Here is a 23077-nt window from a genome sequence, read left to right on the forward strand (position 1 = left end):
AAAATGTTAATGTGGGAAGTAGCATTGGAAGTAATTCCCTGAGTAACGGAGCAGAATTCAGCAGCCTTTGTGTGGAAGAAGTCTCATTCTTTGACTCTGGTGCCCTTTTCCTGAGAAACACCACTGTTTGCAGTGGGATTGAAAGCCACAGCAGCAGAAAGCAATGTGGAATGCATCAAGGTAGGGTAAAAAGGTAGATTTCTGACTCCCTGATTTTTAGTGTGGGAATTGGTTGAAAAGAGAAGTGTGATTTGAAACCTTATCCCCAAGGACAGTGTTAGGATGTGGCAAGTTTTCTGAGGAAAAGAAGTTGGTCTGTGAGCGTTGCCTTTAGCTTGTTGGCAAACGGCAATAACTTTGAGGTATTAGTGGTGGCCACTTGTAAATTGAAGATGAGTTGAGCAGGCTTTTTGACGCTGGTTGCAATTGTGTGGATCAAAAGGTAATGTCAGAAGTGGGATTCGAACCCACGCCCCTAGAAAGGGACCAGAATTCACCAACCATCGGTAAGGTAAGGATTAACAGTCCTTGAGTCTGGCGCCTTAGACCACTCGGCCATCCTGACACCTGTGCACAAAAGCTCTAGAAAAACGTGCTCCAAATTCTGCACTCTTACTGAGCAGCATCACACTCATTCCTCCTGTGCAAACACACAACAAACACACTCCATTCATTCTTCCTGCATGAATTAACCGGCAGTGCCAGTCATTCAGTTCATCATCCCTGCAATGCAACCAACATTCATACGCACATATTTCTCCCAACAACTCGCATTTCGCAAAATAGCGGCTAACATCCTACAATTCTGCTGGCTCAACTTGACAAAACGCAAGCAGCACAGCTGCCGTTCGAACGTGAGCCATTCAAAATCTAACACTCGTTCCAAACAGGACATTTCAGTCTCTCATTCCCGGGCCTTTACTTTTCTCACAATACATTCATGTGACAAGTGCTATTTGGAGGCCTGCTCCCCAGAAAATTACCTGGATCTCCCAACTTTGTGAGGGGAAACAAGGCACTCTGCAGCTATTGCGCCCTTGGCCATAAGCATTAGTCTGAGCATTGCCACCCGAAAGGCACGGCCTAAAAAAGGCATCAACTCTGGCAACTTTTACGCACTGGTGCCTGAATTGCTTGGCTGTGGTGCCTTTGTTTCTGGCAAAATGTTAATGTGGGAAGTAGCATTGGAAGTAATTCCCTGAGTAACGGAGCAGAATTCAGCAGCCTTTGTGTGGAAGAAGTCTCATTCTTTGACTCTGGTGCCCTTTTCCTGAGAAACACCACTGTTTGCAGTGGGATTGAAAGCCACAGCAGCAGAAAGCAGTGTGGAATGCATCAAGGTAGGGTAAAAAGGTAGATTTCTGACTCCCTGATTTTTAGTGTGGGAATTGGTTGAAAAGAGAAGTGTGATTTGAAACCTTATCCCCAAGGACAGTGTTAGGATGTGGTAAGTTTTCTGAGGAAAAGAAGTTGGTCTGTGAGCGTTGCCTTTAGCTTGTTGGCAAACGGCAATACCTTTGAGGTATTAGTGGTGGCCACTTGTAAATTGAAGATGAGTTGAGCAGGCTTTTTGACGCTGGTTGTAATTGTGTGGATCAAAAGGTAATGTCAGACGTGGGATTCGAACCCACGCCCGTAGAAAGGGACCAGAATTCACCAACCATCGGTAAGGTAAGGATTAACAGTCCTTGAGTCTGGCGCCTTAGACCACTCGGCCATCCTGACACCTCTGCACAAAAGCTTGAGAAAAACGTGCTCCAAATTCTGCACTCTTACTGAGCAGCATCACACTCATTCCTCCTGTGCAAACACACAACAAACACACTCCATTCATTCTTCCTGCATGAATTAACCGGCAGTGCCAGTCATTCAGTTCATCATCCCTGCAATGCAACCAACATTCATACGCACATATTTCTCCCAACAACTCGTATTTTGCAAAATAGCAGCTAACATCCTACAATTCTGCTGGCTCAACTTGACAAAACGCAAGCAGCACAGCTGCCGTTCGAACGTGAGCCATTCAAAATCTAACACTCGTTCCAAACAGGACATTTCAGTCTCTCATTCCCGGGCCTTTACTTTTCTCACAATACATTCATGTGACAAGTGCTATTTGGAGTCCTGCTCCCCAGAAAATTACCTGGATCTCCCAATTTTGTGAGGGGAAACAAGGCACTCTGCAGCTATTGCGCCCTTGGCCATAAGCATTAGTCTGAGCATTGCCACCCGAAAGGCACGGCCTAAAAAAGGCATCAACTCTGGCAACTTTTACGCACTGGTGCCTGAATTGCTTGGCTGTGGTGCCTTTGTTTCTGGCAAAATGTTAATGTGGGAAGTAGCATTGGAAGTAATTCCCTGAGTAACGGAGCAGAATTCAGCAGCCTTTGTGTGGAAGAAGTCTCATTCTTTGACTCTGGTGCCCTTTTCCTGAGAAACACCACTGTTTGCAGTGGGATTGAAAGCCACAGCAGCAGAAAGCAATGTGGAATGCATCAAGGTAGGGTAAAAAGGTAGATTTCTGACTCCCTGATTTTTAGTGTGGGAATTGGTTGAAAAGAGAAGTGTGATTTGAAACCTTATCCCCAAGGACAGTGTTAGGATGTGGCAAGTTTTCTGAGGAAAAGAAGTTGGTCTGTGAGCGTTGCCTTTAGCTTGTTGGCAAACGGCAATACCTTTGAGGTATTAGTGGTGGCCACTTGTAAATTGAAGATGAGTTGAGCAGGCTTTTTGACGCTGGTTGTAATTGTGTGGATCAAAAGGTAATGTCAGAAGTGGGATTCGAACCCACGCCCCTAGAAAGGGACCAGAATTCACCAACTATCGGTAAGGTAAGGATTAACAGTCACTTGAGTCTGGCACCTTAGACCACTCGGCCATCCTGACACCTGTGCACAAAAGCTTTAGAAAAACGTGCTCCAAATTCTGCACTCTTACTGAGCAGCATCACACTCATTCCTCCTGTGCAAACACACAACAAACACACTCCATTCATTCTTCCTGCATGAATTAACCGGCAGTGCCAGTCATTCAGTTCATCATCCCTGCAATGCAACCAACATTCATACGCACATATTTCTCCCAACAACTCGTATTTTGCAAAATAGCGGCTAACATCCTACAATTCTGCTGGCTCAACTTGACAAAACGCAAGCAGCACAGCTGCCGTTCGAACGTGAGCCATTCAAAATCTAACACTCGTTCCAAACAGGACATTTCAGTCTCTCATTCCCGGGCCTTTACTTTTCTCACAATACATTCATGTGACAAGTGCTATTTGGAGTCCTGCTCCCCAGAAAATTACCTGGATCTCCCAATTTTGTGAGGGGAAACAAGGCACTCTGCAGCTATTGCGCCCTTGGCCATAAGCATTAGTCTGAGCATTGCCACCCGAAAGGCACGGCCTAAAAAAGGCATCAACTCTGGCAACTTTTACGCACTGGTGCCTGAATTGCTTGGCTGTGGTGCCTTTGTTTCTGGCAAAATGTTAATGTGGGAAGTAGCATTGGAAGTAATTCCCTGAGTAACGGAGCAGAATTCAGCAGCCTTTGTGTGGAAGAAGTCTCATTCTTTGACTCTGGTGCCCTTTTCCTGAGAAACACCACTGTTTGCAGTGGGATTGAAAGCCACAGCAGCAGAAAGCAATGTGGAATGCATCAAGGTAGGGTAAAAAGGTAGATTTCTGACTCCCTGATTTTTAGTGTGGGAATTGGTTGAAAAGAGAAGTGTGATTTGAAACCTTATCCCCAAGGACAGTGTTAGGATGTGGCAAGTTTTCTGAGGAAAAGAAGTTGGTCTGTGAGCGTTGCCTTTAGCTTGTTGGCAAACGGCAATACCTTTGAGGTATTAGTGGTGGCCACTTGTAAATTGAAGATGAGTTGAGCAGGCTTTTTGACGCTGGTTGTAATTGTGTGGATCAAAAGGTAATGTCAGAAGTGGGATTCAAACCCACGCCCCTAGGAAGGGACCAGAATTCACCAACCATCGGTAAGAGTAAGGATTAACAGTCCTTGAGTCTGGCGCCTTAGACCACTCGGCCATCCTGACACCTGTGCACAAAAGCTTTAGAAAAACGTGCTCCAAATTCTGCACTCTTACTGAGCAGCATCACACTCATTCCTCCTGTGCAAACACACAACAAACACACTCCATTCATTCTTCCTGCATGAATTAACCGGCAGTGCCAGTCATTCAGTTCATCATCCCTGCAATGCAACCAACATTCATACGCACATATTTCTCCCAACAACTCGTATTTTGTAAAATAGCGGCTAACATCCTACAATTCTGCTGGCTCAACTTGACAAAACGCAAGCAGCACAGCTGCCGTTCGAACGTGAGCCATTCAAAATCTAACACTCGTTCCAAACAGGACATTTCAGTCTCTCATTCCCGGGCCTTTACTTTTCTCACAATACATTCATGTGACAAGTGCTATTTGGAGTCCTGCTCCCCAGAAAATTACCTGGATCTCCCAACTTTGTGAGGGGAAACAAGGCACTCTGCAGCTATTGCGCCCTTGGCCATAAGCATTAGTCTGAGCATTGCCACCCGAAAGGCACGGCCTAAAAAAGGCATCAACTCTGGCAACTTTTACGCACTGGTGCCTGAATTGCTTGGCTGTGGTGCCTTTGTTTCTGGCAAAATGTTAATGTGGGAAGTAGCATTGGAAGTAATTCCCTGAGTAACGGAGCAGAATTCAGCAGCCTTTGTGTGGAAGAAGTCTCATTCTTTGACTCTGGTGCCCTTTTCCTGAGAAACACCACTGTTTGCAGTGGGATTGAAAGCCACAGCAGCAGAAAGCAATGTGGAATGCATCAAGGTAGGGTAAAAAGGTAGATTTCTGACTCCCTGATTTTTAGTGTGGGAATTGGTTGAAAAGAGAAGTGTGATTTGAAACCTTATCCCCAAGGACAGTGTTAGGATGTGGTAAGTTTTCTGAGGAAAAGAAGTTGGTCTGTGAGCGTTGCCTTTAGCTTGTTGGCAAACGGCAATACCTTTGAGGTATTAGTGGTGGCCACTTGTAAATTGAAGATGAGTTGAGCAGGCTTTTTGACGCTGGTTGTAATTGTGTGGATCAAAAGGTAATGTCAGACGTGGGATTCGAACCCACGCCCCTAGAAAGGGACCAGAATTCACCAACCATCGGTAAGGTAAGGATTAACAGTCCTTGAGTCTGGCGCCTTAGACCACTCGGCCATCCTGACACCTGTGCACAAAAGCTCTAGAAAAACGTGCTCCAAATTCTGCACTCTTACTGAGCAGCATCACACTCATTCCTCCTGTGCAAACACACAACAAACACACTCCATTCATTCTTCCTGCATGAATTAACCGGCAGTGCCAGTCATTCAGTTCATCATCCCTGCAATGCAACCAACATTCATACGCACATATTTCTCCCAACAACTCGTATTTTGCAAAATAGCAGCTAACATCCTACAATTCTGCTGGCTCAACTTGACAAAACGCAAGCAGCACAGCTGCCGTTCGAACGTGAGCCATTCAAAATCTAACACTCGTTCCAAACAGGACATTTCAGTCTCTCATTCCCGGGCCTTTACTTTTCTCACAATACATTCATGTGACAAGTGCTATTTGGAGTCCTGCTCCCCAGAAAATTACCTGGATCTCCCAATTTTGTGAGGGGAAACAAGGCACTCTGCAGCTATTGCGCCCTTGGCCATAAGCATTAGTCTGAGCATTGCCACCCGAAAGGCACGGCCTAAAAAAGGCATCAACTCTGGCAACTTTTACGCACTGGTGCCTGAATTGCTTGGCTGTGGTGCCTTTGTTTCTGGCAAAATGTTAATGTGGGAAGTAGCATTGGAAGTAATTCCCTGAGTAACGGAGCAGAATTCAGCAGCCTTTGTGTGGAAGAAGTCTCATTCTTTGACTCTGGTGCCCTTTTCCTGAGAAACACCACTGTTTGCAGTGGGATTGAAAGCCACAGCAGCAGAAAGCAATGTGGAATGCATCAAGGTAGGGTAAAAAGGTAGATTTCTGACTCCCTGATTTTTAGTGTGGGAATTGGTTGAAAAGAGAAGTGTGATTTGAAACCTTATCCCCAAGGACAGTGTTAGGATGTGGCAAGTTTTCTGAGGAAAAGAAGTTGGTCTGTGAGCGTTGCCTTTAGCTTGTTGGCAAACGGCAATACCTTTGAGGTATTAGTGGTGGCCACTTGTAAATTGAAGATGAGTTGAGCAGGCTTTTTGACGCTGGTTGTAATTGTGTGGATCAAAAGGTAATGTCAGAAGTGGGATTCGAACCCACGCCCCTAGAAAGGGACCAGAATTCACCAACCATCGGTAAGGTAAGGATTAACAGTCCTTGAGTCTGGCGCCTTAGACCACTCGGCCATCCTGACACCTGTGCACAAAAGCTCTAGAAAAACGTGCTCCAAATTCTGCACTCTTACTGAGCAGCATCACACTCATTCCTCCTGTGCAAACACACAACAAACACACTCCATTCATTCTTCCTGCATGAATTAACCGGCAGTGCCAGTCATTCAGTTCATCATCCCTGCAATGCAACCAACATTCATACGCACATATTTCTCCCAACAACTCGTATTTTGCAAAATAGCAGCTAACATCCTACAATTCTGCTGGCTCAACTTGACAAAACGCAAGCAGCACAGCTGCCGTTCGAACGTGAGCCATTCAAAATCTAACACTCGTTCCAAACAGGACATTTCAGTCTCTCATTCCCGGGCCTTTACTTTTCTCACAATACATTCATGTGACAAGTGCTATTTGGAGTCCTGCTCCCCAGAAAATTACCTGGATCTCCCAATTTTGTGAGGGGAAACAAGGCACTCTGCAGCTATTGCGCCCTTGGCCATAAGCATTAGTCTGAGCATTGCCACCCGAAAGGCACTTTTTTAGGCATCAACTCTGGCAACTTTTACGCACTGGTGCCTGAATTGCTTGGCTGTGGTGCCTTTGTTTCTGGCAAAATGTTAATGTGGGAAGTAGCATTGGAAGTAATTCCCTGAGTAACGGAGCAGAATTCAGCAGCCTTTGTGTGGAAGAAGTCTCATTCTTTGACTCTGGTGCCCTTTTCCTGAGAAACACCACTGTTTGCAGTGGGATTGAAAGCCACAGCAGCAGAAAGCAATGTGGAATGCATCAAGGTAGGGTAAAAAGGTAGATTTCTGACTCCCTGATTTTTAGTGTGGGAATTGGTTGAAAAGAGAAGTGTGATTTGAAACCTTATCCCCAAGGACAGTGTTAGGATGTGGTAAGTTTTCTGAGGAAAAGAAGTTGGTCTGTGAGCGTTGCCTTTAGCTTGTTGGCAAACGGCAATACCTTTGAGGTATTAGTGGCGGCCACTTGTAAATTGAAGATGAGTTGAGCAGGCTTTTTGACGCTGGTTGTAATTGTGTGGATCAAAAGGTAATGTCAGAAGTGGGATTCGAACCCACGCCCCTAGAAAGGGACCAGAATTCACCAACCATCGGTAAGGTAAGGATTAACAGTCCTTGAGTCTGGCGCCTTAGACCACTCGGCCATCCTGACACCTGTGCACAAAAGCTCTAGAAAAACGTGCTCCAAATTCTGCACTCTTACTGAGCAGCATCACACTCATTCCTCCTGTGCAAACACACAACAAACACACTCCATTCATTCTTCCTGCATGAATTAACCGGCAGTGCCAGTCATTCAGTTCATCATCCCTGCAATGCAACCAACATTCATACGCACATATTTCTCCCAACAACTCGTATTTTGCAAAATAGCAGCTAACATCCTACAATTCTGCTGGCTCAACTTGACAAAACGCAAGCAGCACAGCTGCCGTTCGAACGTGAGCCATTCAAAATCTAACACTCGTTCCAAACAGGACATTTCAGTCTCTCATTCCCGGGCCTTTACTTTTCTCACAATACATTCATGTGACAAGTGCTATTTGGAGTCCTGCTCCCCAGAAAATTACCTGGATCTCCCAATTTTGTGAGGGGAAACAAGGCACTCTGCAGCTATTGCGCCCTTGGCCATAAGCATTAGTCTGAGCATTGCCACCCGAAAGGCACGGCCTAAAAAAGGCATCAACTCTGGCAACTTTTACGCACTGGTGCCTGAATTGCTTGGCTGTGGTGCCTTTGTTTCTGGCAAAATGTTAATGTGGGAAGTAGCATTGGAAGTAATTCCCTGAGTAACGGAGCAGAATTCAGCAGCCTTTGTGTGGAAGAAGTCTCATTCTTTGACTCTGGTGCCCTTTTCCTGAGAAACACCACTGTTTGCAGTGGGATTGAAAGCCACAGCAGCAGAAAGCAATGTGGAATGCATCAAGGTAGGGTAAAAAGGTAGATTTCTGACTCCCTGATTTTTAGTGTGGGAATTGGTTGAAAAGAGAAGTGTGATTTGAAACCTTATCCCCAAGGACAGTGTTAGGATGTGGCAAGTTTTCTGAGGAAAAGAAGTTGGTCTGTGAGCGTTGCCTTTAGCTTGTTGGCAAACGGCAATATCTTTGAGGTATTAGTGGTGGCCACTTGTAAATTGAAGATGAGTTGAGCAGGCTTTTTGACGCTGGTTGTAATTGTGTGGATCAAAAGGTAATGTCAGAAGTGGGATTCGAACCCACACCCCTAGAAAGGGACCAGAATTCACCAACCATCGGTAAGGTAAGGATTAACAGTCACTTGAGTCTGGCGCCTTAGACCACTCGGCCATCCTGACACCTGTGCACAAAAACTCTAGAAAAACGTGCTCCAAATTCTGCACTCTTACTGAGCAGCATCACACTCATTCCTCCTGTGCAAACACACAACAAACACACTCCATTCATTCTTCCTGCATGAATTAACCGGCAGTGCCAGTCATTCAGTTCATCATCCCTGCAATGCAACCAACATTCATACGCACATATTTCTCCCAACAACTCGTATTTTGCAAAATAGCAGCTAACATCCTACAATTCTGCTGGCTCAACTTGACAAAACGCAAGCAGCACAGCTGCCGTTCGAACGTGAGCCATTCAAAATCTAACACTCGTTCCAAACAGGACATTTCAGTCTCTCATTCCCGGGCCTTTACTTTTCTCACAATACATTCATGTGACAAGTGCTATTTGGAGTCCTGCTCCCCAGAAAATTACCTGGATCTCCCAATTTTGTGAGGGGAAACAAGGCACTCTGCAGCTATTGCGCCCTTGGCCATAAGCATTAGTCTGAGCATTGCCACCCGAAAGGCACGGCCTAAAAAAGGCATCAACTCTGGCAACTTTTACGCACTGGTGCCTGAATTGCTTGGCTGTGGTGCCTTTGTTTCTGGCAAAATGTTAATGTGGGAAGTAGCATTGGAAGTAATTCCCTGAGTAACGGAGCAGAATTCAGCAGCCTTTGTGTGGAAGAAGTCTCATTCTTTGACTCTGGTGCCCTTTTCCTGAGAAACACCACTGTTTGCAGTGGGATTGAAAGCCACAGCAGCAGAAAGCAATGTGGAATGCATCAAGGTAGGGTAAAAAGGTAGATTTCTGACTCCCTGATTTTTAGTGTGGGAATTGGTTGAAAAGAGAAGTGTGATTTGAAACCTTATCCCCAAGGACAGTGTTAGGATGTGGTAAGTTTTCTGAGGAAAAGAAGTTGGTCTGTGAGCGTTGCCTTTAGCTTGTTGGCAAACGGCAATACCTTTGAGGTATTAGTGGCGGCCACTTGTAAATTGAAGATGAGTTGAGCAGGCTTTTTGACGCTGGTTGTAATTGTGTGGATCAAAAGGTAATGTCAGAAGTGGGATTCGAACCCACGCCCATAGAAAGGGACCAGAATTCACCAACCATCGGTAAGGTAAGGATTAACAGTCCTTGAGTCTGGCGCCTTAGACCACTCGGCCATCCTGACACCTGTGCACAAAAGCTCTAGAAAAACGTGCTCCAAATTCTGCACTCTTACTGAGCAGCATCACACTCATTCCTCCTGTGCAAACACACAACAAACACACTCCATTCATTCTTCCTGCATGAATTAACCGGCAGTGCCAGTCATTCAGTTCATCATCCCTGCAATGCAACCAACATTCATACGCACATATTTCTCCCAACAACTCGTATTTTGCAAAATAGCAGCTAACATCCTACAATTCTGCTGGCTCAACTTGACAAAACGCAAGCAGCACAGCTGCCGTTCGAACGTGAGCCATTCAAAATCTAACACTCGTTCCAAACAGGACATTTCAGTCTCTCATTCCCGGGCCTTTACTTTTCTCACAATACATTCATGTGACAAGTGCTATTTGGAGTCCTGCTCCCCAGAAAATTACCTGGATCTCCCAATTTTGTGAGGGGAAACAAGGCACTCTGCAGCTATTGCGCCCTTGGCCATAAGCATTAGTCTGAGCATTGCCACCCGAAAGGCACGGCCTAAAAAAGGCATCAACTCTGGCAACTTTTACGCACTGGTGCCTGAATTGCTTGGCTGTGGTGCCTTTGTTTCTGGCAAAATGTTAATGTGGGAAGTAGCATTGGAAGTAATTCCCTGAGTAACGGAGCAGAATTCAGCAGCCTTTGTGTGGAAGAAGTCTCATTCTTTGACTCTGGTGCCCTTTTCCTGAGAAACACCACTGTTTGCAGTGGGATTGAAAGCCACAGCAGCAGAAAGCAATGTGGAATGCATCAAGGTAGGGTAAAAAGGTAGATTTCTGACTCCCTGATTTTTAGTGTGGGAATTGGTTGAAAAGAGAAGTGTGATTTGAAACCTTATCCCCAAGGACAGTGTTAGGATGTGGCAAGTTTTCTGAGGAAAAGAAGTTGGTCTGTGAGCGTTGCCTTTAGCTTGTTGGCAAACGGCAATACCTTTGAGGTATTAGTGGTGGCCACTTGTAAATTGAAGATGAGTTGAGCAGGCTTTTTGACGCTGGTTGTAATTGTGTGGATCAAAAGGTAATGTCAGAAGTGGGATTCGAACCCACGCCCCTAGAAAGGGACCAGAATTCACCAACCATCGGTAAGGTAAGGATTAACAGTCCTTGAGTCTGGCGCCTTAGACCACTCGGCCATCCTGACACCTGTGCACAAAAGCTCTAGAAAAACGTGCTCCAAATTCTGCACTCTTACTGAGCAGCATCACACTCATTCCTCCTGTGCAAACACACAACAAACACACTCCATTCATTCTTCCTGCATGAATTAACCGGCAGTGCCAGTCATTCAGTTCATCATCCCTGCAATGCAACCAACATTCATACGCACATATTTCTCCCAACAACTCGTATTTTGCAAAATAGCAGCTAACATCCTACAATTCTGCTGGCTCAACTTGACAAAACGCAAGCAGCACAGCTGCCGTTCGAACGTGAGCCATTCAAAATCTAACACTCGTTCCAAACAGGACATTTCAGTCTCTCATTCCCGGGCCTTTACTTTTCTCACAATACATTCATGTGACAAGTGCTATTTGGAGTCCTGCTCCCCAGAAAATTACCTGGATCTCCCAATTTTGTGAGGGGAAACAAGGCACTCTGCAGCTATTGCGCCCTTGGCCATAAGCATTAGTCTGAGCATTGCCACCCGAAAGGCACGGCCTAAAAAAGGCATCAACTCTGGCAACTTTTACGCACTGGTGCCTGAATTGCTTGGCTGTGGTGCCTTTGTTTCTGGCAAAATGTTAATGTGGGAAGTAGCATTGGAAGTAATTCCCTGAGTAACGGAGCAGAATTCAGCAGCCTTTGTGTGGAAGAAGTCTCATTCTTTGACTCTGGTGCCCTTTTCCTGAGAAACACCACTGTTTGCAGTGGGATTGAAAGCCACAGCAGCAGAAAGCAATGTGGAATGCATCAAGGTAGGGTAAAAAGGTAGATTTCTGACTCCCTGATTTTTAGTGTGGGAATTGGTTGAAAAGAGAAGTGTGATTTGAAACCTTATCCCCAAGGACAGTGTTAGGATGTGGTAAGTTTTCTGAGGAAAAGAAGTTGGTCTGTGAGCGTTGCCTTTAGCTTGTTGGCAAACGGCAATACCTTTGAGGTATTAGTGGCGGCCACTTGTAAATTGAAGATGAGTTGAGCAGGCTTTTTGACGCTGGTTGTAATTGTGTGGATCAAAAGGTAATGTCAGAAGTGGGATTCGAACCCACGCCCCTAGAAAGGGACCAGAATTCACCAACCATCGGTAAGGTAAGGATTAACAGTCCTTGAGTCTGGCGCCTTAGACCACTCGGCCATCCTGACACCTGTGCACAAAAGCTCTAGAAAAACGTGCTCCAAATTCTGCACTCTTACTGAGCAGCATCACACTCATTCCTCCTGTGCAAACACACAACAAACACACTCCATTCATTCTTCCTGCATGAATTAACCGGCAGTGCCAGTCATTCAGTTCATCATCCCTGCAATGCAACCAACATTCATACGCACATATTTCTCCCAACAACTCGTATTTTGCAAAATAGCAGCTAACATCCTACAATTCTGCTGGCTCAACTTGACAAAACGCAAGCAGCACAGCTGCCGTTCGAACGTGAGCCATTCAAAATCTAACACTCGTTCCAAACAGGACATTTCAGTCTCTCATTCCCGGGCCTTTACTTTTCTCACAATACATTCATGTGACAAGTGCTATTTGGAGTCCTGCTCCCCAGAAAATTACCTGGATCTCCCAATTTTGTGAGGGGAAACAAGGCACTCTGCAGCTATTGCGCCCTTGGCCATAAGCATTAGTCTGAGCATTGCCACCCGAAAGGCACGGCCTAAAAAAGGCATCAACTCTGGCAACTTTTACGCACTGGTGCCTGAATTGCTTGGCTGTGGTGCCTTTGTTTCTGGCAAAATGTTAATGTGGGAAGTAGCATTGGAAGTAATTCCCTGAGTAACGGAGCAGAATTCAGCAGCCTTTGTGTGGAAGAAGTCTCATTCTTTGACTCTGGTGCCCTTTTCCTGAGAAACACCACTGTTTGCAGTGGGATTGAAAGCCACAGCAGCAGAAAGCAATGTGGAATGCATCAAGGTAGGGTAAAAAGGTAGATTTCTGACTCCCTGATTTTTAGTGTGGGAATTGGTTGAAAAGAGAAGTGTGATTTGAAACCTTATCCCCAAGGACAGTGTTAGGATGTGGCAAGTTTTCTGAGGAAAAGAAGTTGGTCTGTGAGCGTTGCCTTTAGCTTGTTGGCAAACGGCAATATCTTTGAGGTATTAGTGGTGGCCACTTGTAAATTGAAGATGAGTTGAGCAGGCTTTTTGACGCTGGTTGTAATTGTGTGGATCAAAAGGTAATGTCAGAAGTGGGATTCGAACCCACACCCCTAGAAAGGGACCAGAATTCACCAACCATCGGTAAGGTAAGGATTAACAGTCACTTGAGTCTGGCGCCTTAGACCACTCGGCCATCCTGACACCTGTGCACAAAAGCTCTAGAAAAACGTGCTCCAAATTCTGCACTCTTACTGAGCAGCATCACACTCATTCCTCCTGTGCAAACACACAACAAACACACTCCATTCATTCTTCCTGCATGAATTAACCGGCAGTGCCAGTCATTCAGTTCATCATCCCTGCAATGCAACCAACATTCATACGCACATATTTCTCCCAACAACTCGTATTTTGCAAAATAGCAGCTAACATCCTACAATTCTGCTGGCTCAACTTGACAAAACGCAAGCAGCACAGCTGCCGTTCGAACGTGAGCCATTCAAAATCTAACACTCGTTCCAAACAGGACATTTCAGTCTCTCATTCCCGGGCCTTTACTTTTCTCACAATACATTCATGTGACAAGTGCTATTTGGAGTCCTGCTCCCCAGAAAATTACCTGGATCTCCCAATTTTGTGAGGGGAAACAAGGCACTCTGCAGCTATTGCGCCCTTGGCCATAAGCATTAGTCTGAGCATTGCCACCCGAAAGGCACGGCCTAAAAAAGGCATCAACTCTGGCAACTTTTACGCACTGGTGCCTGAATTGCTTGGCTGTGGTGCCTTTGTTTCTGGCAAAATGTTAATGTGGGAAGTAGCATTGGAAGTAATTCCCTGAGTAACGGAGCAGAATTCAGCAGCCTTTGTGTGGAAGAAGTCTCATTCTTTGACTCTGGTGCCCTTTTCCTGAGAAACACCACTGTTTGCAGTGGGATTGAAAGCCACAGCAGCAGAAAGCAATGTGGAATGCATCAAGGTAGGGTAAAAAGGTAGATTTCTGACTCCCTGATTTTTAGTGTGGGAATTGGTTGAAAAGAGAAGTGTGATTTGAAACCTTATCCCCAAGGACAGTGTTAGGATGTGGTAAGTTTTCTGAGGAAAAGAAGTTGGTCTGTGAGCGTTGCCTTTAGCTTGTTGGCAAACGGCAATACCTTTGAGGTATTAGTGGCGGCCACTTGTAAATTGAAGATGAGTTGAGCAGGCTTTTTGACGCTGGTTGTAATTGTGTGGATCAAAAGGTAATGTCAGAAGTGGGATTCGAACCCACGCCCCTAGAAAGGGACCAGAATTCACCAACCATCGGTAAGGTAAGGATTAACAGTCCTTGAGTCTGGCGCCTTAGACCACTCGGCCATCCTGACACCTGTGCACAAAAGCTCTAGAAAAACGTGCTCCAAATTCTGCACTCTTACTGAGCAGCATCACACTCATTCCTCCTGTGCAAACACACAACAAACACACTCCATTCATTCTTCCTGCATGAATTAACCGGCAGTGCCAGTCATTCAGTTCATCATCCCTGCAATGCAACCAACATTCATACGCACATATTTCTCCCAACAACTCGTATTTTGCAAAATAGCAGCTAACATCCTACAATTCTGCTGGCTCAACTTGACAAAACGCAAGCAGCACAGCTGCCGTTCGAACGTGAGCCATTCAAAATCTAACACTCGTTCCAAACAGGACATTTCAGTCTCTCATTCCCGGGCCTTTACTTTTCTCACAATACATTCATGTGACAAGTGCTATTTGGAGTCCTGCTCCCCAGAAAATTACCTGGATCTCCCAATTTTGTGAGGGGAAACAAGGCACTCTGCAGCTATTGCGCCCTTGGCCATAAGCATTAGTCTGAGCATTGCCACCCGAAAGGCACGGCCTAAAAAAGGCATCAACTCTGGCAACTTTTACGCACTGGTGCCTGAATTGCTTGGCTGTGGTGCCTTTGTTTCTGGCAAAATGTTAATGTGGGAAGTAGCATTGGAAGTAATTCCCTGAGTAACGGAGCAGAATTCAGCAGCCTTTGTGTGGAAGAAGTCTCATTCTTTGACTCTGGTGCCCTTTTCCTGAGAAACACCACTGTTTGCAGTGGGATTGAAAGCCACAGCAGCAGAAAGCAATGTGGAATGCATCAAGGTAGGGTAAAAAGGTAGATTTCTGACTCCCTGATTTTTAGTGTGGGAATTGGTTGAAAAGAGAAGTGTGATTTGAAACCTTATCCCCAAGGACAGTGTTAGGATGTGGCAAGTTTTCTGAGGAAAAGAAGTTGGTCTGTGAGCGTTGCCTTTAGCTTGTTGGCAAACGGCAATATCTTTGAGGTATTAGTGGTGGCCACTTGTAAATTGAAGATGAGTTGAGCAGGCTTTTTGACGCTGGTTGTAATTGTGTGGATCAAAAGGTAATGTCAGAAGTGGGATTCGAACCCACGCCCCTAGAAAGGGACCAGAATTCACCAACCATCGGTAAGGTAAGGATTAACAGTCACTTGAGTCTGGCGCCTTAGACCACTCGGCCATCCTGACACCTGTGCACAAAAGCTCTAGAAAAACGTGCTCCAAATTCTGCACTCTTACTGAGCAGCATCACACTCATTCCTCCTGTGCAAACACACAACAAACACACTCCATTCATTCTTCCTGCATGAATTAACCGGCAGTGCCAGTCATTCAGTTCATCATCCCTGCAATGCAACCAACATTCATACGCACATATTTCTCCCAACAACTCGTATTTTGCAAAATAGCAGCTAACATCCTACAATTCTGCTGGCTCAACTTGACAAAACGCAAGCAGCACAGCTGCCGTTCGAACGTGAGCCATTCAAAATCTAACACTCGTTCCAAACAGGACATTTCAGTCTCTCATTCCCGGGCCTTTACTTTTCTCACAATACATTCATGTGACAAGTGCTATTTGGAGTCCTGCTCCCCAGAAAATTACCTGGATCTCCCAATTTTGTGAGGGGAAACAAGGCACTCTGCAGCTATTGCGCCCTTGGCCATAAGCATTAGTCTGAGCATTGCCACCCGAAAGGCACGGCCTAAAAAAGGCATCAACTCTGGCAACTTTTACGCACTGGTGCCTGAATTGCTTGGCTGTGGTGCCTTTGTTTCTGGCAAAATGTTAATGTGGGAAGTAGCATTGGAAGTAATTCCCTGAGTAACGGAGCAGAATTCAGCAGCCTTTGTGTGGAAGAAGTCTCATTCTTTGACTCTGGTGCCCTTTTCCTGAGAAACACCACTGTTTGCAGTGGGATTGAAAGCCACAGCAGCAGAAAGGAATGTGGAATGCATCAAGGTAGGGTAAAAAGGTAGATTTCTGACGCCCTGATTTTTAGTGTGGGAATTGGTTGAAAAGAGAAGTGTGATTTGAAACCTTATCCCCAAGGACAGTGTTAGGATGTGGTAAGTTTTCTGAGGAAAAGAAGTTGGTCTGTGAGCGTTGCCTTTAGCTTGTTGGCAAACGGCAATACCTTTGAGGTATTAGTGGCGGCCACTTGTAAATTGAAGATGAGTTGAGCAGGCTTTTTGACGCTGGTTGTAATTGTGTGGATCAAAAGGTAATGTCAGACGTGGGATTCGAACCCACGCCCCTAGAAAGGGACCAGAATTCACCAACCATCAGTAAGGTAAGGATTAACAGTCCTTGAGTCTGGCGCCTTAGACCACTCGGCCATCCTGACACCTGTGCACAAAAGCTCTAGAAAAACGTGCTCCAAATTCTGCACTCTTACTGAGCAGCATCACACTCATTCCTCCTGTGCAAACACACAACAAACACACTCCATTCATTCTTCCTGCATGAATTAACCGGCAGTGCCAGTCATTCAGTTCATCATCCCTGCAATGCAACCAACATTCATACGCACATATTTCTCCCAACAACTCGTATTTTGCAAAATAGCAGCTAACATCCTACAATGCTGCTGGCTCAACTTGACAAAACGCAAGCAGCACAGCTGCCGTTCGAACGTGAGCCATTCAAAATCTAACACTCGTTCCAAACAGGACATTTCAGTCTCTCATTCCCGGGCCTTTACTTTTCTCACAATACATTCATGTGACAAGTGCTATTTGGAGTCCTGCTCCCCAGAAAATTACCTGGATCTCCCAATTTTGTGAGGGGAAACAAGGCACTCTGCAGCTATTGCGCCCTTGGCCATAAGCATTAGTCTGAGCATTGCCACCCGAAAGGCACGGCCTAAAAAAGGCATCAACTCTGGCAACTTTTACGCACTGGTGCCTGAATTGCTTGGCTGTGGTGCCTTTGTTTCTGGCAAAATGTTAATGTGGGAAGTAGCATTGGAAGTAATTCCCTGAGTAACGGAGCAGAATTCAGCAGCCTTTGTGTGGAAGAAGTCTCATTCTTTGACTCTGGTGCCCTTTTCCTGAGAAACACCACTGTTTGCAGTGGGATTGAAAGCCACAGCAGCAGAAAGCAATGTGGAATGCATCAAGGTAGGGTAAAAAGGTAGATTTCTGACTCCCTGATTTTTAGTGTGGGAATTGGTTGAAAAGAGAAGTGTGATTTGAAACCTTATCCCCAAGGACAGTGTTAGGATGTGGTAAGTTTTCTGAGGAAAAGAAGTTGGTCTGTGAGCGTTGCCTTTAGCTTGTTGGCAAACGGCAATACCTTTGAGGTATTAGTGGCGGCCACTTGTAAATTGAAGATGAGTTGAGCAGGCTTTTTGACGCTGGTTGTAATTGTGTGGATCAAAAGGTAATGTCAGACGTGGGATTCGAACCCACGCCCCTAGAAAGGGACCAGAATTCACCAACCATCGGTAAGGTAAGGATTAACAGTCACTTGAGTCTGGCGCCTTAGACCACTCGGCCATCCTGACACCTGTGCACAAAAGCTCTAGAAAAACGTGCTCCAAATTCTGCACTCTTACTGAGCAGCATCACACTCATTCCTCCTGTGCAAACACACAACAAACACACTCCATTCATTCTTCCTGCATGAATTAACCGGCAGTGCCAGTCATTCAGTTCATCATCCCTGCAATGCAACCAACATTCATACGCACATATTTCTCCCAACAACTCGTATTTTGCAAAATAGCAGCTAACATCCTACAATTCTGCTGGCTCAACTTGACAAAACGCAAGCAGCACAGCTGCCGTTCGAACGTGAGCCATTCAAAATCTAACACTCGTTCCAAACAGGACATTTCAGTCTCTCATTCCCGGGCCTTTACTTTTCTCACAATACATTCATGTGACAAGTGCTATTTGGAGTCCTGCTCCCCAGAAAATTACCTGGATCTCCCAATTTTGTGAGGGGAAACAAGGCACTCTGCAGCTATTGCGCCCTTGGCCATAAGCATTAGTCTGAGCATTGCCACCCGAAAGGCACGGCCTAAAAAAGGCATCAACTCTGGCAACTTTTACGCACTGGTGCCTGAATTGCTTGGCTGTGGTGCCTTTGTTTCTGGCAAAATGTTAATGTGGGAAGTAGCATTGGAAGTAATTCCCTGAGTAACGGAGCAGAATTCAGCAGCCTTTGTGTGGAAGAAGTCTCATTCTTTGACTCTGGTGCCCTTTTCCTGAGAAACACCACTGTTTGCAGTGGGATTGAAAGCCACAGCAGCAGAAAGCAATGTGGAATGCATCAAGGTAGGGTAAAAAGGTAGATTTCTGACTCCCTGATTTTTAGTGTGGGAATTGGTTGAAAAGAGAAGTGTGATTTGAAACCTTATCCCCAAGGACAGTGTTAGGATGTGGTAAGTTTTCTGAGGAAAAGAAGTTGGTCTGTGAGCGTTGCCTTTAGCTTGTTGGCAAACGGCAATACCTTTGAGGTATTAGTGGCGGCCACTTGTAAATTGAAGATGAGTTGAGCAGGCTTTTTGACGCTGGTTGTAATTGTGTGGATCAAAAGGTAATGTCAGAAGTGGGATTCGAACCCACGCCCCTAGAAAGGGACCAGAATTCACCAACCATCGGTAAGGTAAGGATTAACAGTCCTTGAGTCTGGCGCCTTAGACCACTCGGCCATCCTGACACCTGTGCACAAAAGCTCTAGAAAAACGTGCTCCAAATTCTGCACTCTTACTGAGCAGCATCACACTCATTCCTCCTGTGCAAACACACAACAAACACACTCCATTCATTCTTCCTGCATGAATTAACCGGCAGTGCCAGTCATTCAGTTCATCATCCCTGCAATGCAACCAACATTCATACGCACATATTTCTCCCAACAACTCGTATTTTGCAAAATAGCAGCTAACATCCTACAATTCTGCTGGCTCAACTTGACAAAACGCAAGCAGCACAGCTGCCGTTCGAACGTGAGCCATTCAAAATCTAACACTCGTTCCAAACAGGACATTTCAGTCTCTCATTCCCGGGCCTTTACTTTTCTCACAATACATTCATGTGACAAGTGCTATTTGGAGTCCTGCTCCCCAGAAAATTACCTGGATCTCCCAATTTTGTGAGGGGAAACAAGGCACTCTGCAGCTATTGCGCCCTTGGCCATAAGCATTAGTCTGAGCATTGCCACCCGAAAGGCACGGCCTAAAAAAGGCATCAACTCTGGCAACTTTTACGCACTGGTGCCTGAATTGCTTGGCTGTGGTGCCTTTGTTTCTGGCAAAATGTTAATGTGGGAAGTAGCATTGGAAGTAATTCCCTGAGTAACGGAGCAGAATTCAGCAGCCTTTGTGTGGAAGAAGTCTCATTCTTTGACTCTGGTGCCCTTTTCCTGAGAAACACCACTGTTTGCAGTGGGATTGAAAGCCACAGCAGCAGAAAGCAATGTGGAATGCATCAAGGTAGGGTAAAAAGGTAGATTTCTGACTCCCTGATTTTTAGTGTGGGAATTGGTTGAAAAGAGAAGTGTGATTTGAAACCTTATCCCCAAGGACAGTGTTAGGATGTGGCAAGTTTTCTGAGGAAAAGAAGTTGGTCTGTGAGCGTTGCCTTTAGCTTGTTGGCAAACGGCAATATCTTTGAGGTATTAGTGGTGGCCACTTGTAAATTGAAGATGAGTTGAGCAGGCTTTTTGACGCTGGTTGTAATTGTGTGGATCAAAAGGTAATGTCAGAAGTGGGATTCGAACCCACGCCCCTAGAAAGGGACCAGAATTCACCAACCATCGGTAAGGTAAGGATTAACAGTCACTTGAGTCTGGCGCCTTAGACCACTCGGCCATCCTGACACCTGTGCACAAAAGCTCTAGAAAAACGTGCTCCAAATTCTGCACTCTTACTGAGCAGCATCACACTCATTCCTCCTGTGCAAACACACAACAAACACACTCCATTCATTCTTCCTGCATGAATTAACCGGCAGTGCCAGTCATTCAGTTCATCATCCCTGCAATGCAACCAACATTCATACGCACATATTTCTCCCAACAACTCGTATTTTGCAAAATAGCAGCTAACATCCTACAATTCTGCTGGCTCAACTTGACAAAACGCAAGCAGCACAGCTGCCGTTCGAACGTGAGCCATTCAAAATCTAACACTCGTTCCAAACAGGACATTTCAGTCTCTCATTCCCGGGCCTTTACTTTTCTCACAATACATTCATGTGACAAGTGCTATTTGGAGTCCTGCTCCCCAGAAAATTACCTGGATCTCCCAATTTTGTGAGGGGAAACAAGGCACTCTGCAGCTATTGCGCCCTTGGCCATAAGCATTAGTCTGAGCATTGCCACCCGAAAGGCACGGCCTAAAAAAGGCATCAACTCTGGCAACTTTTACGCACTGGTGCCTGAATTGCTTGGCTGTGGTGCCTTTGTTTCTGGCAAAATGTTAATGTGGGAAGTAGCATTGGAAGTAATTCCCTGAGTAACGGAGCAGAATTCAGCAGCCTTTGTGTGGAAGAAGTCTCATTCTTTGACTCTGGTGCCCTTTTCCTGAGAAACACCACTGTTTGCAGTGGGATTGAAAGCCACAGCAGCAGAAAGGAATGTGGAATGCATCAAGGTAGGGTAAAAAGGTAGATTTCTGACGCCCTGATTTTTAGTGTGGGAATTGGTTGAAAAGAGAAGTGTGATTTGAAACCTTATCCCCAAGGACAGTGTTAGGATGTGGTAAGTTTTCTGAGGAAAAGAAGTTGGTCTGTGAGCGTTGCCTTTAGCTTGTTGGCAAACGGCAATACCTTTGAGGTATTAGTGGCGGCCACTTGTAAATTGAAGATGAGTTGAGCAGGCTTTTTGACGCTGGTTGTAATTGTGTGGATCAAAAGGTAATGTCAGACGTGGGATTCGAACCCACGCCCCTAGAAAGGGACCAGAATTCACCAACCATCAGTAAGGTAAGGATTAACAGTCCTTGAGTCTGGCGCCTTAGACCACTCGGCCATCCTGACACCTGTGCACAAAAGCTCTAGAAAAACGTGCTCCAAATTCTGCACTCTTACTGAGCAGCATCACACTCATTCCTCCTGTGCAAACACACAACAAACACACTCCATTCATTCTTCCTGCATGAATTAACCGGCAGTGCCAGTCATTCAGTTCATCATCCCTGCAATGCAACCAACATTCATACGCACATATTTCTCCCAACAACTCGTATTTTGCAAAATAGCAGCTAACATCCTACAATGCTGCTGGCTCAACTTGACAAAACGCAAGCAGCACAGCTGCCGTTCGAACGTGAGCCATTCAAAATCTAACACTCGTTCCAAACAGGACATTTCAGTCTCTCATTCCCGGGCCTTTACTTTTCTCACAATACATTCATGTGACAAGTGCTATTTGGAGTCCTGCTCCCCAGAAAATTACCTGGATCTCCCAATTTTGTGAGGGGAAACAAGGCACTCTGCAGCTATTGCGCCCTTGGCCATAAGCATTAGTCTGAGCATTGCCACCCGAAAGGCACGGCCTAAAAAAGGCATCAACTCTGGCAACTTTTACGCACTGGTGCCTGAATTGCTTGGCTGTGGTGCCTTTGTTTCTGGCAAAATGTTAATGTGGGAAGTAGCATTGGAAGTAATTCCCTGAGTAACGGAGCAGAATTCAGCAGCCTTTGTGTGGAAGAAGTCTCATTCTTTGACTCTGGTGCCCTTTTCCTGAGAAACACCACTGTTTGCAGTGGGATTGAAAGCCACAGCAGCAGAAAGCAATGTGGAATGCATCAAGGTAGGGTAAAAAGGTAGATTTCTGACTCCCTGATTTTTAGTGTGGGAATTGGTTGAAAAGAGAAGTGTGATTTGAAACCTTATCCCCAAGGACAGTGTTAGGATGTGGTAAGTTTTCTGAGGAAAAGAAGTTGGTCTGTGAGCGTTGCCTTTAGCTTGTTGGCAAACGGCAATACCTTTGAGGTATTAGTGGCGGCCACTTGTAAATTGAAGATGAGTTGAGCAGGCTTTTTGACGCTGGTTGTAATTGTGTGGATCAAAAGGTAATGTCAGACGTGGGATTCGAACCCACGCCCCTAGAAAGGGACCAGAATTCACCAACCATCGGTAAGGTAAGGATTAACAGTCCTTGAGTCTGGCGCCTTAGACCACTCGGCCATCCTGACACCTGTGCACAAAAGCTCTAGAAAAACGTGCTCCAAATTCTGCACTCTTACTGAGCAGCATCACACTCATTCCTCCTGTGCAAACACACAACAAACACACTCCATTCATTCTTCCTGCATGAATTAACCGGCAGTGCCAGTCATTCAGTTCATCATCCCTGCAATGCAACCAACATTCATACGCACATATTTCTCCCAACAACTCGTATTTTGCAAAATAGCAGCTAACATCCTACAATTCTGCTGGCTCAACTTGACAAAACGCAAGCAGCACAGCTGCCGTTCGAACGTGAGCCATTCAAAATCTAACACTCGTTCCAAACAGGACATTTCAGTCTCTCATTCCCGGGCCTTTACTTTTCTCACAATACATTCATGTGACAAGTGCTATTTGGAGTCCTGCTCCCCAGAAAATTACCTGGATCTCCCAATTTTGTGAGGGGAAACAAGGCACTCTGCAGCTATTGCG

The 23077-nt window shown here is 45.6% G+C and overlaps 20 non-coding genes across 20 annotated transcripts; all 20 read right to left on the reverse strand.

Moving 5' to 3' along the window:
* Positions 1-446: 446 nt before the first annotated feature.
* trnal-caa (transfer RNA leucine (anticodon CAA)) lies at positions 447-565 on the reverse strand. The gene is made up of 2 exons: positions 528-565; positions 447-492 (listed from the first exon to the last, which is right to left on the reverse strand). It is a non-coding gene; the product is annotated as a tRNA-Leu (tRNA).
* A 1041-nt stretch (positions 566-1606) lies between these two features.
* On the reverse strand, positions 1607-1725 carry trnal-caa (transfer RNA leucine (anticodon CAA)). The gene is made up of 2 exons: positions 1688-1725; positions 1607-1652 (listed from the first exon to the last, which is right to left on the reverse strand). It is a non-coding gene; the product is annotated as a tRNA-Leu (tRNA).
* Positions 1726-2766: 1041 nt separating this feature from the next.
* Positions 2767-2886, reverse strand: trnal-caa (transfer RNA leucine (anticodon CAA)). Its single transcript has 2 exons — positions 2849-2886; positions 2767-2812 (listed from the first exon to the last, which is right to left on the reverse strand). It is a non-coding gene; the product is annotated as a tRNA-Leu (tRNA).
* A 1041-nt stretch (positions 2887-3927) lies between these two features.
* Positions 3928-4047, reverse strand: trnal-caa (transfer RNA leucine (anticodon CAA)). Its single transcript has 2 exons — positions 4010-4047; positions 3928-3973 (listed from the first exon to the last, which is right to left on the reverse strand). It is a non-coding gene; the product is annotated as a tRNA-Leu (tRNA).
* Positions 4048-5088: 1041 nt separating this feature from the next.
* On the reverse strand, positions 5089-5207 carry trnal-caa (transfer RNA leucine (anticodon CAA)). The gene is made up of 2 exons: positions 5170-5207; positions 5089-5134 (listed from the first exon to the last, which is right to left on the reverse strand). It is a non-coding gene; the product is annotated as a tRNA-Leu (tRNA).
* A 1041-nt stretch (positions 5208-6248) lies between these two features.
* Positions 6249-6367, reverse strand: trnal-caa (transfer RNA leucine (anticodon CAA)). The gene is made up of 2 exons: positions 6330-6367; positions 6249-6294 (listed from the first exon to the last, which is right to left on the reverse strand). It is a non-coding gene; the product is annotated as a tRNA-Leu (tRNA).
* A 1037-nt stretch (positions 6368-7404) lies between these two features.
* trnal-caa (transfer RNA leucine (anticodon CAA)) lies at positions 7405-7523 on the reverse strand. Its single transcript has 2 exons — positions 7486-7523; positions 7405-7450 (listed from the first exon to the last, which is right to left on the reverse strand). It is a non-coding gene; the product is annotated as a tRNA-Leu (tRNA).
* Positions 7524-8564: 1041 nt separating this feature from the next.
* Positions 8565-8684, reverse strand: trnal-caa (transfer RNA leucine (anticodon CAA)). Its single transcript has 2 exons — positions 8647-8684; positions 8565-8610 (listed from the first exon to the last, which is right to left on the reverse strand). It is a non-coding gene; the product is annotated as a tRNA-Leu (tRNA).
* A 1041-nt stretch (positions 8685-9725) lies between these two features.
* Positions 9726-9844, reverse strand: trnal-caa (transfer RNA leucine (anticodon CAA)). The gene is made up of 2 exons: positions 9807-9844; positions 9726-9771 (listed from the first exon to the last, which is right to left on the reverse strand). It is a non-coding gene; the product is annotated as a tRNA-Leu (tRNA).
* Positions 9845-10885: 1041 nt separating this feature from the next.
* On the reverse strand, positions 10886-11004 carry trnal-caa (transfer RNA leucine (anticodon CAA)). Its single transcript has 2 exons — positions 10967-11004; positions 10886-10931 (listed from the first exon to the last, which is right to left on the reverse strand). It is a non-coding gene; the product is annotated as a tRNA-Leu (tRNA).
* A 1041-nt stretch (positions 11005-12045) lies between these two features.
* On the reverse strand, positions 12046-12164 carry trnal-caa (transfer RNA leucine (anticodon CAA)). Its single transcript has 2 exons — positions 12127-12164; positions 12046-12091 (listed from the first exon to the last, which is right to left on the reverse strand). It is a non-coding gene; the product is annotated as a tRNA-Leu (tRNA).
* A 1041-nt stretch (positions 12165-13205) lies between these two features.
* On the reverse strand, positions 13206-13325 carry trnal-caa (transfer RNA leucine (anticodon CAA)). Its single transcript has 2 exons — positions 13288-13325; positions 13206-13251 (listed from the first exon to the last, which is right to left on the reverse strand). It is a non-coding gene; the product is annotated as a tRNA-Leu (tRNA).
* Positions 13326-14366: 1041 nt separating this feature from the next.
* On the reverse strand, positions 14367-14485 carry trnal-caa (transfer RNA leucine (anticodon CAA)). The gene is made up of 2 exons: positions 14448-14485; positions 14367-14412 (listed from the first exon to the last, which is right to left on the reverse strand). It is a non-coding gene; the product is annotated as a tRNA-Leu (tRNA).
* A 1041-nt stretch (positions 14486-15526) lies between these two features.
* trnal-caa (transfer RNA leucine (anticodon CAA)) lies at positions 15527-15646 on the reverse strand. Its single transcript has 2 exons — positions 15609-15646; positions 15527-15572 (listed from the first exon to the last, which is right to left on the reverse strand). It is a non-coding gene; the product is annotated as a tRNA-Leu (tRNA).
* Positions 15647-16687: 1041 nt separating this feature from the next.
* Positions 16688-16806, reverse strand: trnal-caa (transfer RNA leucine (anticodon CAA)). The gene is made up of 2 exons: positions 16769-16806; positions 16688-16733 (listed from the first exon to the last, which is right to left on the reverse strand). It is a non-coding gene; the product is annotated as a tRNA-Leu (tRNA).
* Positions 16807-17847: 1041 nt separating this feature from the next.
* trnal-caa (transfer RNA leucine (anticodon CAA)) lies at positions 17848-17967 on the reverse strand. Its single transcript has 2 exons — positions 17930-17967; positions 17848-17893 (listed from the first exon to the last, which is right to left on the reverse strand). It is a non-coding gene; the product is annotated as a tRNA-Leu (tRNA).
* Positions 17968-19008: 1041 nt separating this feature from the next.
* trnal-caa (transfer RNA leucine (anticodon CAA)) lies at positions 19009-19127 on the reverse strand. The gene is made up of 2 exons: positions 19090-19127; positions 19009-19054 (listed from the first exon to the last, which is right to left on the reverse strand). It is a non-coding gene; the product is annotated as a tRNA-Leu (tRNA).
* A 1041-nt stretch (positions 19128-20168) lies between these two features.
* Positions 20169-20288, reverse strand: trnal-caa (transfer RNA leucine (anticodon CAA)). The gene is made up of 2 exons: positions 20251-20288; positions 20169-20214 (listed from the first exon to the last, which is right to left on the reverse strand). It is a non-coding gene; the product is annotated as a tRNA-Leu (tRNA).
* Positions 20289-21329: 1041 nt separating this feature from the next.
* Positions 21330-21448, reverse strand: trnal-caa (transfer RNA leucine (anticodon CAA)). Its single transcript has 2 exons — positions 21411-21448; positions 21330-21375 (listed from the first exon to the last, which is right to left on the reverse strand). It is a non-coding gene; the product is annotated as a tRNA-Leu (tRNA).
* Positions 21449-22489: 1041 nt separating this feature from the next.
* On the reverse strand, positions 22490-22608 carry trnal-caa (transfer RNA leucine (anticodon CAA)). Its single transcript has 2 exons — positions 22571-22608; positions 22490-22535 (listed from the first exon to the last, which is right to left on the reverse strand). It is a non-coding gene; the product is annotated as a tRNA-Leu (tRNA).
* Between the last annotated feature and the right edge of the window lie 469 nt (positions 22609-23077).

Source organism: Somniosus microcephalus, chromosome 19, assembly GCF_052327205.1.
Source record: "Somniosus microcephalus isolate GS21.2 chromosome 19, FLI_Smic_1.0, whole genome shotgun sequence".
NCBI classification, from domain to species: Eukaryota; Metazoa; Chordata; class Chondrichthyes; order Squaliformes; family Somniosidae; genus Somniosus; species Somniosus microcephalus.